Below are 12,202 nucleotides of genomic sequence, written 5' to 3'. Positions count from 1 at the left end.
CAGCACTGGAGCTCCCCAGGGTTCTGTCCTAAGCCCCCTGCTCTACTCACTGTTCACCTACGACTGCGTGGCCACTTCCAGCTTCATAACCATTGTCAAGTTTGCTGACGATACCATCGTCATGGGCCTGATCTCGTGCAACAACGAGAGGGCCTATCTGGAGGAGATTAAACACCTGGAGAACTGGAAAATAATCTCCTCCTAAACGTCAGCAAGACAAAGGAGCTGATTGTGGACTGCAGCAGAAGCGGCACTACCATCCAGTTAGGTTTAACGGAACCATGGTGGCCAGAATAGACAGTTTCGGGTACCTTGGAATTCACATCTCGCAGGACCTGTCCTGGTCTCGCCACACCAACTCCCTGGCAAAGAAGGCTCGTCAGCGTCTTTTTTTTTTTTTTGTCAGCGTCTTTTCAGACTGCCCTCCAAGGTGCTGCAGAACTTCTACACCTGCACTATCCAGAGCATCCTCATGGGGAACATCACAGTCTGGTTTGGGAACTGCATTAAGCAGGACAGACAAGCTCTCCAGAGGGTAGTGCGTTCAGCAGAGCGCATCACTCATATGGAACTTCCTGAACTGCAGACCATCTACTACAAGCGGTGCCAGACCAAGGCCAGGAGGATTGTGAAGGACCCCACCCATGCCAAAAATAGGCTCTTCTCTCTGTTGAGGTCAGGGAAATGCTTTTGCTCGCTGAAGAGGAGGTTCTTCCCACAGGCCATTCGGGCCCTGAATCAGGGCAACTGATGAAAGTGATGGGATTACACTGTGTATGATGTCCACAATAACATCAGAAGAAAAAGAAAAACTAAAAAAACTGTAATTATAAAACCTGGAATTGTACAGTGTATATATGCAGAGTATACATTTCCTCAGTTCATTCATCATAACATATTTATTTATTCATTAAACTGCATTCCATTTCCCTGCATCTCTCCTCAGCCACAGACAGAGCAGTTACAAAAAGCATTTCACTGCCAGTTATACCATGTATGACTATGTATGTGACAAATAAACTTTGAACTTTATTAGCTGTTCAAATTGTGGTGCTTGAAAAGCAAAGGCAGGAACTTGGTGAACTCCATTCCATGGTGCGAGACCTCAGCCAGTGCTTGCTAAGCCTCTCTGTGAGTTCAGAGAATAGAGCAGCTGGACCTACTGTTCCTCCGGTTCCAGAAGGGGTGAGGTGTCTAATCGCTGCCCCGGAGGTGTACGGAGCATCCTGAAAGTTGCAACGGATTCGTGGTCATCATGGATTCGTGGCCCATCACATCATCTCCCCTGGCTATGCACACACATCCCTCACATATCCTGGAGGAAAGCCAGCATTCTAGAGTGCATGCCCTCCTGTGATACACAATCTCCAGTCTACATCTGTAGAAAGCCCGGAAGCCAACAATGACTTCTCCATCCCTGTGGAGTACCAAAACCTGGCTGAGGAATTCAGTCCCATCAAAGCCACTCAGCTCCTCCTTCATCATGAATGGGACTGATCAACCTAAAGGAGGGAGCTATTCCACCTTGGTGCAGGATCTACCCACTCTTCCAGGAGGAGGAACAGGTTATGGAGCAATACATCAGGGAGGCTTTGACCCTGGGTTACATCCATCCTCCACCTCACCTGCCTCATATAGCATCTTTTCCATAAAGAAGAAAGATGGCTGTCTAAAGCCATGCATAGATTATAGAGGTCTAATGAGTTGCTGATTAAATACCCGTACCCGCTTCCACTGGATCCAGCCGCTCTTGAGCAGTTTAGGGGAGGATGGTACTTCACCAGGTTAGACCTACGCAGTGCCTGTAATCTTATCTGGATAAAGGAGGGCAACGAATGGAAAACGGCCTTCAGTACATCCCCTGGACATTATGAATACTTAGCTCTGCCTTATGGTTTAACCATAGATCCCTCCCTATTCTGCAGGATTTTCTGGGTATATCCATCGTTGCTTATTTCAATGACATTCTGATTTACTCAACTTCCTTTGAGTGACATGTGCATAACGTATGCGCAGTCCTCCGCACCTTTCTGCGTATCCAGCTCTATTGTAAGTTGGAGAAGTGCAAGTTCCACAACAGTGAGGTAAGCTTCCTGGGGTACATCATTTTGGAGGGCTCTGTACGCATGCAACCATGTAAGGTGGAGGTGGTGACCGGAAGGCCGAGACCCCGGAGCTCCAGTGGTTCCTGGGGTTTGCCAACTTCTATTGGCAGTTCATCCGGTCCTTTAGTACCCTGGCCAGGGTAAAGTGACCTGCTACATAGACAATTGAAGTGGCTTAAGTGGAGTCATGAGGCTGAAGAGGCATTTGAAGACCTCAAAACTGTGTTTTCCAATGCTCCGGTGCAGTAGCGGTACTGCAACAGCCAGATCCCACCTAAAGTGAGCTTCATGGCGAGTAGCTCCCAGTCGCCAACTCCATAATTGTGTTCAGAAGGGTTCTGCTTATGGGAGTAGTAGGCTACCTGTCTTAGCTTGCCTTCTTTACCTGTGCATTGGGATAACACTGCACTGACTCCTACGTCCGAAGTGATGAAGGGTTCTTCAACACAAAAACCAAGAATACATCCAAAGAGCAAAACATTTAAACTCCAGACATGCTTAGAGGTCTCTCTTTTTCTCCCAGTTTGTTTTCCAATTCATTTTCATACCAGGGGAGAAGAATGTGAAGGTGGACACGCTCTCAAGGAAGTACAACGCTGAGGCACAATCCACCAGTCAAGAGCCAGTGCTTTCCCTCTCCTGCTTCTTGGCAGCTGTGCAATGGGATCTGGATCACAGCATCGAGGCGGCTAATCCCCATCCTCACTGCCCACCACATCAGCTCTACTTTCCACCTAGACAGCGCACAGCCCTCATAACATGGGCAGAGGACATCCCGGGTGGACATGCACTGCCCAACTATTGAGTGCACGCTATTGGTGGCCGGTGATGCACAAGGACATTGTCAAATGTGTTGCCTCCTGTGCAGATTTTGCTCACAACAAAACATCACATACTCCACCCGCAGGTAAGCTGCTCCCCTTACCCACTCCACAACATCCCTGGTCTCACATGGCTGTGGATTCTGTAACTGACCTTCCTGCCTCCGAGGGAACACTGTCATCCTTATTGCAGTATATAGGTTCTACAAAATGGCAACTTTCATATCTCTGAAGGCACTAAACACTGCTCTGGGGACTGCTGATTTGCTATTTCTCTACATCTTCTGGCTGCCTGAGGACATCGTATCTGACAGGGGGATTCAGTTTACACCGCAAATATGTGTTGTGTGTCTGTGTATTCATATGCATGGCCACACCCTTCCTGTGTATCACACCTCTTCCTCATTTTACACTGTTACCGTGTATGTATATAAAGTCCTGTTTAGTCTTTGGTGTTTGTCCGTGTTGGACCCCGCGTTAGCTATGTGTTTCACTGTGCTCATTTTGTTACATGTGCTAAATAAACGTCCGTATGTGCTACACGGTTCGTCTCTGCATCCTGCCTCGCCTCCCTCGTCACAGTAGCTTTGTCTAGAACTTGAGACCTCATGCATCATTTTGAAGAAGAGATTTATATATTACTTTTTTTTTTATGAGAAAAATGTGCACAGCACTATACAAATCATCCGGTTCTGTTGATGCTCTGCTGGACAGCTTCAACTGAAAAACTGTTAGTGTTATGGTTGAGATTGCTCCAGCTAAAGCTAAAATGACTAAAATTCTCAATATCAGTCTTCATCCATCAATAAGTGTGTGACCTATCCATCACCACAAAGTTATCAAGAAAATATCCCAGTTTAGTGGTATTAAAAATGAAATTTTAATCAATATTGCAAGTAACTTTCAGTCATCTATTTGCAGCCCTGATGCCTAACCAACTAACTTCTTAAAGAATGTTTCACTCAATAGCAGCTGACATATCACATGGTAAGTACCTCTAACGAATGACCGAGTGCCAAAGGGCATGGAGAAGGACGCACAGACTCTCTCGACGGACTGAAACATTTAATGACATAAAAACATATAGACGATGGTGGCACTCACAAAACATTAACAATGCACACAGACACACTTAACACTAACGCCTTTAACATTTAACACAGGATAGACAAACATGATTACGGGTATTACATTCAGACACTAACAAACAAACAATGACCAACGGTGAGGCACGCACTGACGGGGGTTTAAATATACAGACACACGTTAACACTTAACCCCGTACAACATATCTTACCACAGATATGCAGATAACTCTCAGATTTCCTTAGCCCTCTCCCCAGACAACTACGCCCCCTTGACTTACTTTGTAAGTGCCATGAGCACATCACTAACTGGATGGGCCAAAACAGATTATTATATTTGGCAGCAGAAATGAGAGGTGCAGATTAGTTGCCTTCTTGGATTCAAAAAACCTCAAATCTAAAGAGCTAGTTCATAACCTGGGCATACTAATAGACTGATCTCAGTTTTGACAAACAAGAATCAGTTACTAAATCAGCATTTATACACCTTAAGAACATCAACATGATCAGGGATTACCTGACAAAACCAGACCTAGAGAAACTCATTCATGCTTTTATCTCTAGAGGGTTTGGTTACTGTAAAGGCCGCCTGCCAGTACTCCTAAAAAAGAGCTTCAATTAATTCAAAATGCAGCTGGTAGAGTTCTCAGTAGGATCAAAAGAAAAGAACATATCACATCACAAGTCCTTACACTGGTTATCGTAACGGTGTTCGGTAAGGAGGCAGATGCACGTGCAGAGAAGAGCAAGATTTATTAGGGGCAAATCCAGTCATAGTCAATAGAATAGTCCAGGGTCATACAGCCAACATGGAGAGTCCGAGAATACATAATCACAAACAAACACATGAAGACACACAAGGGATGCAGGCTATAACAAAGGGGCTAGGATTAACAAGGAGTAACACAGTTACACACACCTGATAGAAGCTACGATTAACATTCACACACAGGCTTAGATTCATATACTGGCTTACATTTACAGAGTCTATACTTGCAATGAACAGCCAAGACACAGGGCATAAGACAGGGTTTAAATACATGGACTAATAAACACTAAACAAGACACAGGTGCAAATCATGAAAATAGCGAAAACCAAAACGAGGACTGGAACAGGAATGGAGACAGTGAAACAACAACATGAGACGCTAGGAGGGACCAACTGCGACAGTTATGAGTTGGGTAGAACCCTTAGATCATTAGGAACTAGTCAGTTAGTCCTGCCTAAGGTAAAAACTAAGCATGAAGAGGCAGCTGTTTTTAAATGGAACTAATTGTCAGAGGATATTAAGTGCCTCAATAGTGTCCTGACACTATTGTATTTAATTCATAACTAAAAACATCCTTATTTGGCCATACCTTTGGCTCAGGTTAAACATCTTTCGTCAGATCCTGTAGCACTACACTTTAAAGCACTTAAGTGCATTTCTTTCCTCTTAATTTATTCAGAATTTATTCTGTATATGTTTATATACATTTATATGCACTATATATTTTTATTAATCATATTTACTTTAATTCAGGTTTTTTATCTAGCAGCCTTTTTGTGTGGGGTACTGTAACGGTATCCCCCTTCATCTGTGATGGAATTACTGACCATTTTAGGAAGCAGCAGTCTCCTTTTTTGTTTTTCTTTTTTGTATGTCTGTATGTTGGCTCATCTCTCCCTTATTAGCAGACTTGGCAGCCTGGCATACTAGTGTGGTGTTCCCTGGAGCTTGTTCCACCCCAGAGCTCTTCCTGTAGGCAGGAACGTCCTGGAGTTCTCAGGGAATTATGGACGATTCACCAAAGCTACCCAAGGGGATGTCAGAACTGCCTCCACCTCACGCCAGAAGACCTGTTCTGTGACACGAGTAACACTTGAGAGAAAACAGCCCACGCCAATGCATTTAACATCCTGTATGAGCATGGTGGTGTCACCCGGGTAGCCAATGAGCCCCGTTGACTCAAGAGAGTAGCAGCTATGTGCTCCATCGATGTGAGAGGGCCCCATGAATGAAGATGGTGGCTGTGATCCTCTGGGAATGTGTGAGCTTACCATGCTCAGGCTTGGGAGGCTTTGCTGTCCACTATGACCTGGGCTCCGGATCGCACGATGCTCTAATGCTCTTTGCATTGCTGCCACAATAGAATTTTGGTGGAGGTACTGTAATGGTGTTCCCCCGCTGGTAGCCTCCGGCATGCGGCAGCATCTTTGCATGTGGTGTTTGTTTATGTTGTGGTTGTAACGCAGGAGGCTTGGCAGGATGCAGAAATTAACTGTGTAGAACAGAGAGTAGTTTATTTAACGCATGGAACACAGCGAAGACAGCAAAACACACTTGGGGTCAAACACAGACTAACATCAACGACTAAACAAGACTTTATATACATGCACAGTAAAGACATAAAACAAGGAACAGGTGTGATGTACGGTGAGATCGTGGCCACACACACACACACACACACACACACACACACACACACACACACACACACACACACACACACACACAAACACACGGAGACGTCTGGGAGGAGGGGGCCGTGCCGTGACAGTGGACTTGTCTTACTTGTCTGTTTTAATTTCTCTCCATGCTCCAGGACATGAGTTCGCCTCACCACCTGTGTGTTTTGTGTTCATGTTCTTCCTTTTATAAGCTTCTTTGTTTTATCATGATTTTGTTTGTCATTGAGGTCTGTTACATTGACTTTCAGTTTTGTTTTCATTTGTTTCATTAAACTCTTCAGCTGGAGACTCATGTTTGCTTCCTCCTTTTATTATTTACTTTTTGGTAAATAATAAAATATAAGATCTTTCCCAGGTGATGGACTGTGGGATGTAATAAGCTTCATTATTCTTCTGTATCTTATGTTAAGCACTTGGAATTGCTGCTGTGTATGAAAAGTGCTATATAAATATACCTCCCTTGCTTTGCCTTTCCTTGCCAATGGTGATTACTGCTCTTCAACATGGTGTCCCATCAAATATTTTTTCCAGGTCCCCCACCAGCTCCTTTCTGGCTCTTTCACCGCATAAAGAAAGACTGTAGTGATTTACTGCATAGGCAATTTATAAAGACTAATTGAGCTAAGAGCAAGATGGTAGTGCATACGTCTTTGGCAAGGCATAAGGCGTTGCACTAATGCAGTTATGACTTAAAAGAATAGGAGCAGTAAATTGTACTCTTAAAAGTAAGTGCAGAAAGCTTTCTGCATCACAGTTTAGTTGTGCCCTTCTGGCAGCAAGCCATTCTATCCTGAAAATAAAGTTAAGGTAGCCTACAGTAATGTTACTAGCTGTATTTAATGGTTCTAAAACACTTTGTGGAAAGATATCTCGGCATTGTGGAATACAATGCTTTTAAAAGCTGTTTTATGATTGTTGTCTTAGAACTACAGAAGGAAAGGCTAATACTTAATAATAAGCATTTAGTTATTAGTGGCAGTAAATAGCTACTATTATGTCCTCATCCAGGCTGTAAGGACATAACGAGGTGTCAAAATAACAGCTAACAAATGCATAAGGGAATGATGCAAAAACCAAGCAACATTTGGAATTTAATTAATTAAGTACAGATAATCCCCCAAACATATCTACAACTGATGCAAGGCCATTCATGAGTGGCTCAGGCCAAAATATTAAAAAAGAAGTGGTCCAAAAACAACAGAATACAGTGTCTAATCCTTAACAAAAAAGAAACATACATTGGTCTACACTCTAACACAAAAACATAGGAAAACCCACACCAGTTTCCAATACCACATGTAACAAAGTGGTTCCTTGAATGCAAAAGGGAACACCCAACACTGGAAATGGAATAGGTACACCACACACACACTCATATGGACAAGATAAACCAAGCCCCCTCCCCATAAGTGTGGACTTCCAGGGGATGTTCCACAACAAGACATAGTGAACATGTCTGCACCTGGTTAGGGCATCAGCCACTACATTGTCACTCCTTCTTATGTTTGATCTGCAAATTTAAATCTTGGATAATTAACCAACAACACATCAAGCATTGGCCATGTTCTGTATTGGCCATGTTCTGGATGAACACAAATGGATTTTGGTGTGCGTACATGGTAGCATGAGAAGGCGCGAGAGCTTCCTTTTGTATGGTGCTATACACCAGACTGTGTTTGACAAACTTCATAGAGAAGTAGAAAATGGGGTGGTCCAACCCCTGTGTGTCCTGTATGTGGACAGCACCAGCACCACTAATATTGGCGTCTTCTTCAAGTTTAAACAAATGGGTGAAATCAGGCATCGCTAGGATGGGAGCATTGCACAACAAAGATTTCATGGAATCAAAGGCAATCTGACAAGCTTGCAATCATTTGAATGGGTTTTTGTCATGAAGCCAGTTAGTGACTGGTGACCACATTCGAAAAGTTCTTAGAAAAACAATGACAAAACCCTGCCATATGCAAAACGTTGCCTTTACATCTAGTAGAAAAGCACTTGGTAGCTTGTATCTTGGAATCAAGGAGGCGCAAGCTACCACAGCCAACAAGCTTACCTGGATAGGCAAATTCACTATTGCCAAAAACACATTTCTCAAGGTTTAAAATGAGGGAGCCATCTTTCAGTTTCTTAAAAACTATGCCTAGCAGCTGGATGTGGTGTGTGCACAAAAACCACAACATCATCCAAATAGCCTTCACAATTTGCTATCTCGCCTAGTACAATAGCCATTGACAGGGTGTTCTTGAGGACAAACAACATTACTATGTACTGTAGGAAGTGGTCAGGAGTAGCAAAAGCAGAAATATCAGAAGCACGAGGGGTGAGTAGTCAGTATCCTTTCAGTAAACAGAGCATGCTCACAAAGAGTCGATGTGGTTGTCAGTCTTCCATTCTGGGCATCAGAAATGAGTCGGGAGTGGTAACTGCAGATTACCTTCCATATATCTGTGCAGAAACAATATTTGTAATTGGGTTTTGACACCAGAATACATGGGGAACACCACATACTGACACTGGGGATTGTGAGGTAGTTTTCTCACAACCATGTTGCTTCTTGATTTAACAGAGAGCGCTTGAATGGATTGGTATTCCGGTGTTGATTGCCATCCAATCAAGATTAAGCTTCAATGTTAATTTGTTAATGTGACACATCCAGTTTTTGTGTCAGTGGTTAGAGGTTGCAATGACAATTAGTTGGAGACAATCTTGACAACATAACATAGGGGCAAAAGAATCGAGCATAAAGGGAAGAAGCAGCAATAGGTAGGAGGGCAAGAACTCGCTCACCAACCTCAAAAGAACAACTGACCATTTTATGGACATAGTTGGCGACTTACAACTTGAGCAATTGAGAGTTAAGGGTCTTGCTCAGGGGCCCAACAGTGGCAACTTGAACCAGCAACCTTCCAATTTCAAGTCAAGGACCTTAACCACTGAGCTACCAGTGCCCTTACACAAACTGCCCTTATTACAAACAGAACACAACTGCTCACAAAGCCTAGAAACAAAATTACAAACAGAAATGGTTGGGTCAGAACTCACAAAGTATCTTGATAGGTCCATGCACTGAGCCCAAGAGACTCACGTTCTGTATCATGTACAGCAAATAATATCAGAGGCACTCCCTTATCCCAGTCCTTATCTGACCCAATACAATATCTTTTTAAAAGTTTGTTTAAAACATTCTAGAGCACCTTGGGACTCTGGATGAGATATTTTTGAGAATTGATGCTGGATGTTGAGCTTACGGTGTGTCACTTGTGTGAACAGGCATGACATGCCTTGGTCAGAGTGTAAATTCTTGGGTAAACCAAAAGGGGTACAAATTTTGATTAATGCCTTTAACACAGCTTTTGATTCCGTGAATGAGGGTAATAGCTTTGTAATATCTAAAGGCAGTACAAAAATTTAAAAGGTAACAATTTCCTGAACGAGTTTTGAGTAGAGGACTCATGCAGTCAACCAACAAGCTCTCAAAAGGTTCACCAACAGCAGGAATGGAGCACAGAGGAGCAGAAGGGATAGTGTCACAGTTAGTCCCTCTAAGCTTCCATGTTCTCCCTGTCTTGTGTATTTTAGTTCAATTCCGTAGTTTTGTTTTCTCCGCCACTTGTTTGATTACTCACACCTGTCCCTCGTTTCTATCTTGTTAAGTTCATGTATTTAAACCCTGTCTGATTTACTGTGTTTTGGCTGTTCATTGCGTTTGTTTGGTGGATAGTTGTATGGTTGTATGGTTGTATGGTTGTTTGGGTGAATGTTTGAATATTTTTGTATGCCCGCAAGTTTGTACTCCGTGTATCCTATCTGACTCCCTTTATCCTAGCCCTCATGTTTCCCAGCCTATGTGATAGCCTGCTTTCCTTGTTTGCCTTCGTGCGTTTTTTGGTTTATAATGCATCCCAGTACTCTATGTATTGGTTCTATGACCCTGGACTACCCTAACGACTACGACTGGATTTGCCCTTAATAAATCTCGCTCTTCTCCTCATATGCATCTGCCTCCTTACTGCTCACCATTACAGATAGTCTGGTTCGACTTTCCAACTAGCTGGCAGGTATGACACGTTCGACGGTAATTCACCAAAAGAAGAGTATTAAAATGTGCCGATGTTTCTCACACCTGGGTGACAGTATAGGAGTATATGACAGTATATAGATGGTCATGGGCCAGTACATAAGACCTGTACTGCAAAGGAATAACCACTTGGGTTATGGAGTTCCCATGTCTCTATTTGATCAGACCTTTGAGCAGCAGCTAGCTGAACTAGTCATTAGGTCATGTGACACAGTTGGAGAAAGCACAAAGACCATCAGGTGTATGAGCACAGGAACATCAACACAAATAGAAGGTTTACACATGATCATGTCTGACAAACAGACATCACTGAATTTACATGCCTGAGCATGAGTTAACACACAATCTGGGAGCAGAGTAGAAAGCTCTTTTACAGCTTCAGTATTAATCAGATGTACAGCTTCAGTATCAATGAGAGTATACCCAATTCACATCATTGCCACAATAAATCTCAGTGGAGAAGAATTACTGCTATCCCAGTATCTCTTAAACCCTTAATCCATTGTTTACACTCATCCGTTTTGCTGAAAGATACAAATCCATCAAAAATGAAAGCCTGGAAAATATGCTCAATAAAGTGCCTCAAGGCAAGATGCTCACAAAGATAAATTAATTTATATAGCACTTTTTACAACAGCCAGTCACAAAGCAGATTTACACTTTACATGTCCGGATCCAAGCCCAGAGTGAGCAAGGCAAAGGTCACAGTGGCAAGAAAAAATTCCCTAGAGCATGAGGAAGAAAACTTGATAGGAAAAAAAGACTCAAGCCTTCATGGCTTCACAGCTTTGAAGACTCAAGGTCCATCCTCCTTTGGCCAACAACAGACAAAACAATAGCCACAATATTGGTTGGAAGACAACATTAACTGCTTTAATCAGTGCTGTCTTTGTACTATGATGAAGCCTAAACCCTAACTGAAAGACTTCATGTATCTGGTTCTGATTCAGGTATGAGCTTTGCTGCTGAGCTACACTTTTTCTAGGCTCTTGGAAGAAAAGTGAAGGTTTGGGATTGGCCTGTAGTTTGACAGGTGACATGGGTTGAGGTTAGATTTTTTAAATAAGTGGTCTGATTACTGCCAATTTGAATGATTGAGGCACATGGCCAATATTCAAGGAGGAGTTTATTATATTTATTAAAGGTTCAATTACTTCAGGTAGAATTTCTTTAGGAAAGTACATGGGCAGCTAATCTAGTAAGCAGGTGGAAGATTTTGAGTGTGAGATCAAGGATGTTGGTTCTGGCTATTGGATAGGAGTAAAGGATTCTAGAGATTTTATTAGCATGGTTGTTCTGATCTCTGTGTAACTGCCCAATGCCACATTATTACTCTGATTGTTACCTCTAATGTGCTTAATTTTCTCATTGAAAAAAATTCATGAACTCGTTACTACTATGTTATGATGTAATCAGTTTTATTCCTATTTAGATGTGTAATTGTACTAAATAAGAGGTTGGGATTTTTTTTTTCTATTAGTGTCAAGAGATAAACTGTTTGAGTGGTAATAAGTGCCTTTCTATACCGGAGAAGTCTCCCCTTCCATGCGAGCCTGAAGACTATGAGTTTAGTGTGGTGCCATTTATATTCTTTCGAGTGTTCCGTTTTAAATTGCAAATGTGATCATTATACTATGGTACTACTTTTATGTTGCTAA

Source organism: Electrophorus electricus, chromosome 7 (genome assembly GCF_041902795.1).
Source record: "Electrophorus electricus isolate QZ-2024a chromosome 7, ASM4190279v1, whole genome shotgun sequence".
In the NCBI taxonomy this organism is placed as follows: domain Eukaryota; kingdom Metazoa; phylum Chordata; class Actinopteri; order Gymnotiformes; family Gymnotidae; genus Electrophorus; species Electrophorus electricus.
The sequence above is the reverse complement of the archived record's forward strand: the minus strand, read 5'-3'. Positions refer to the sequence as shown.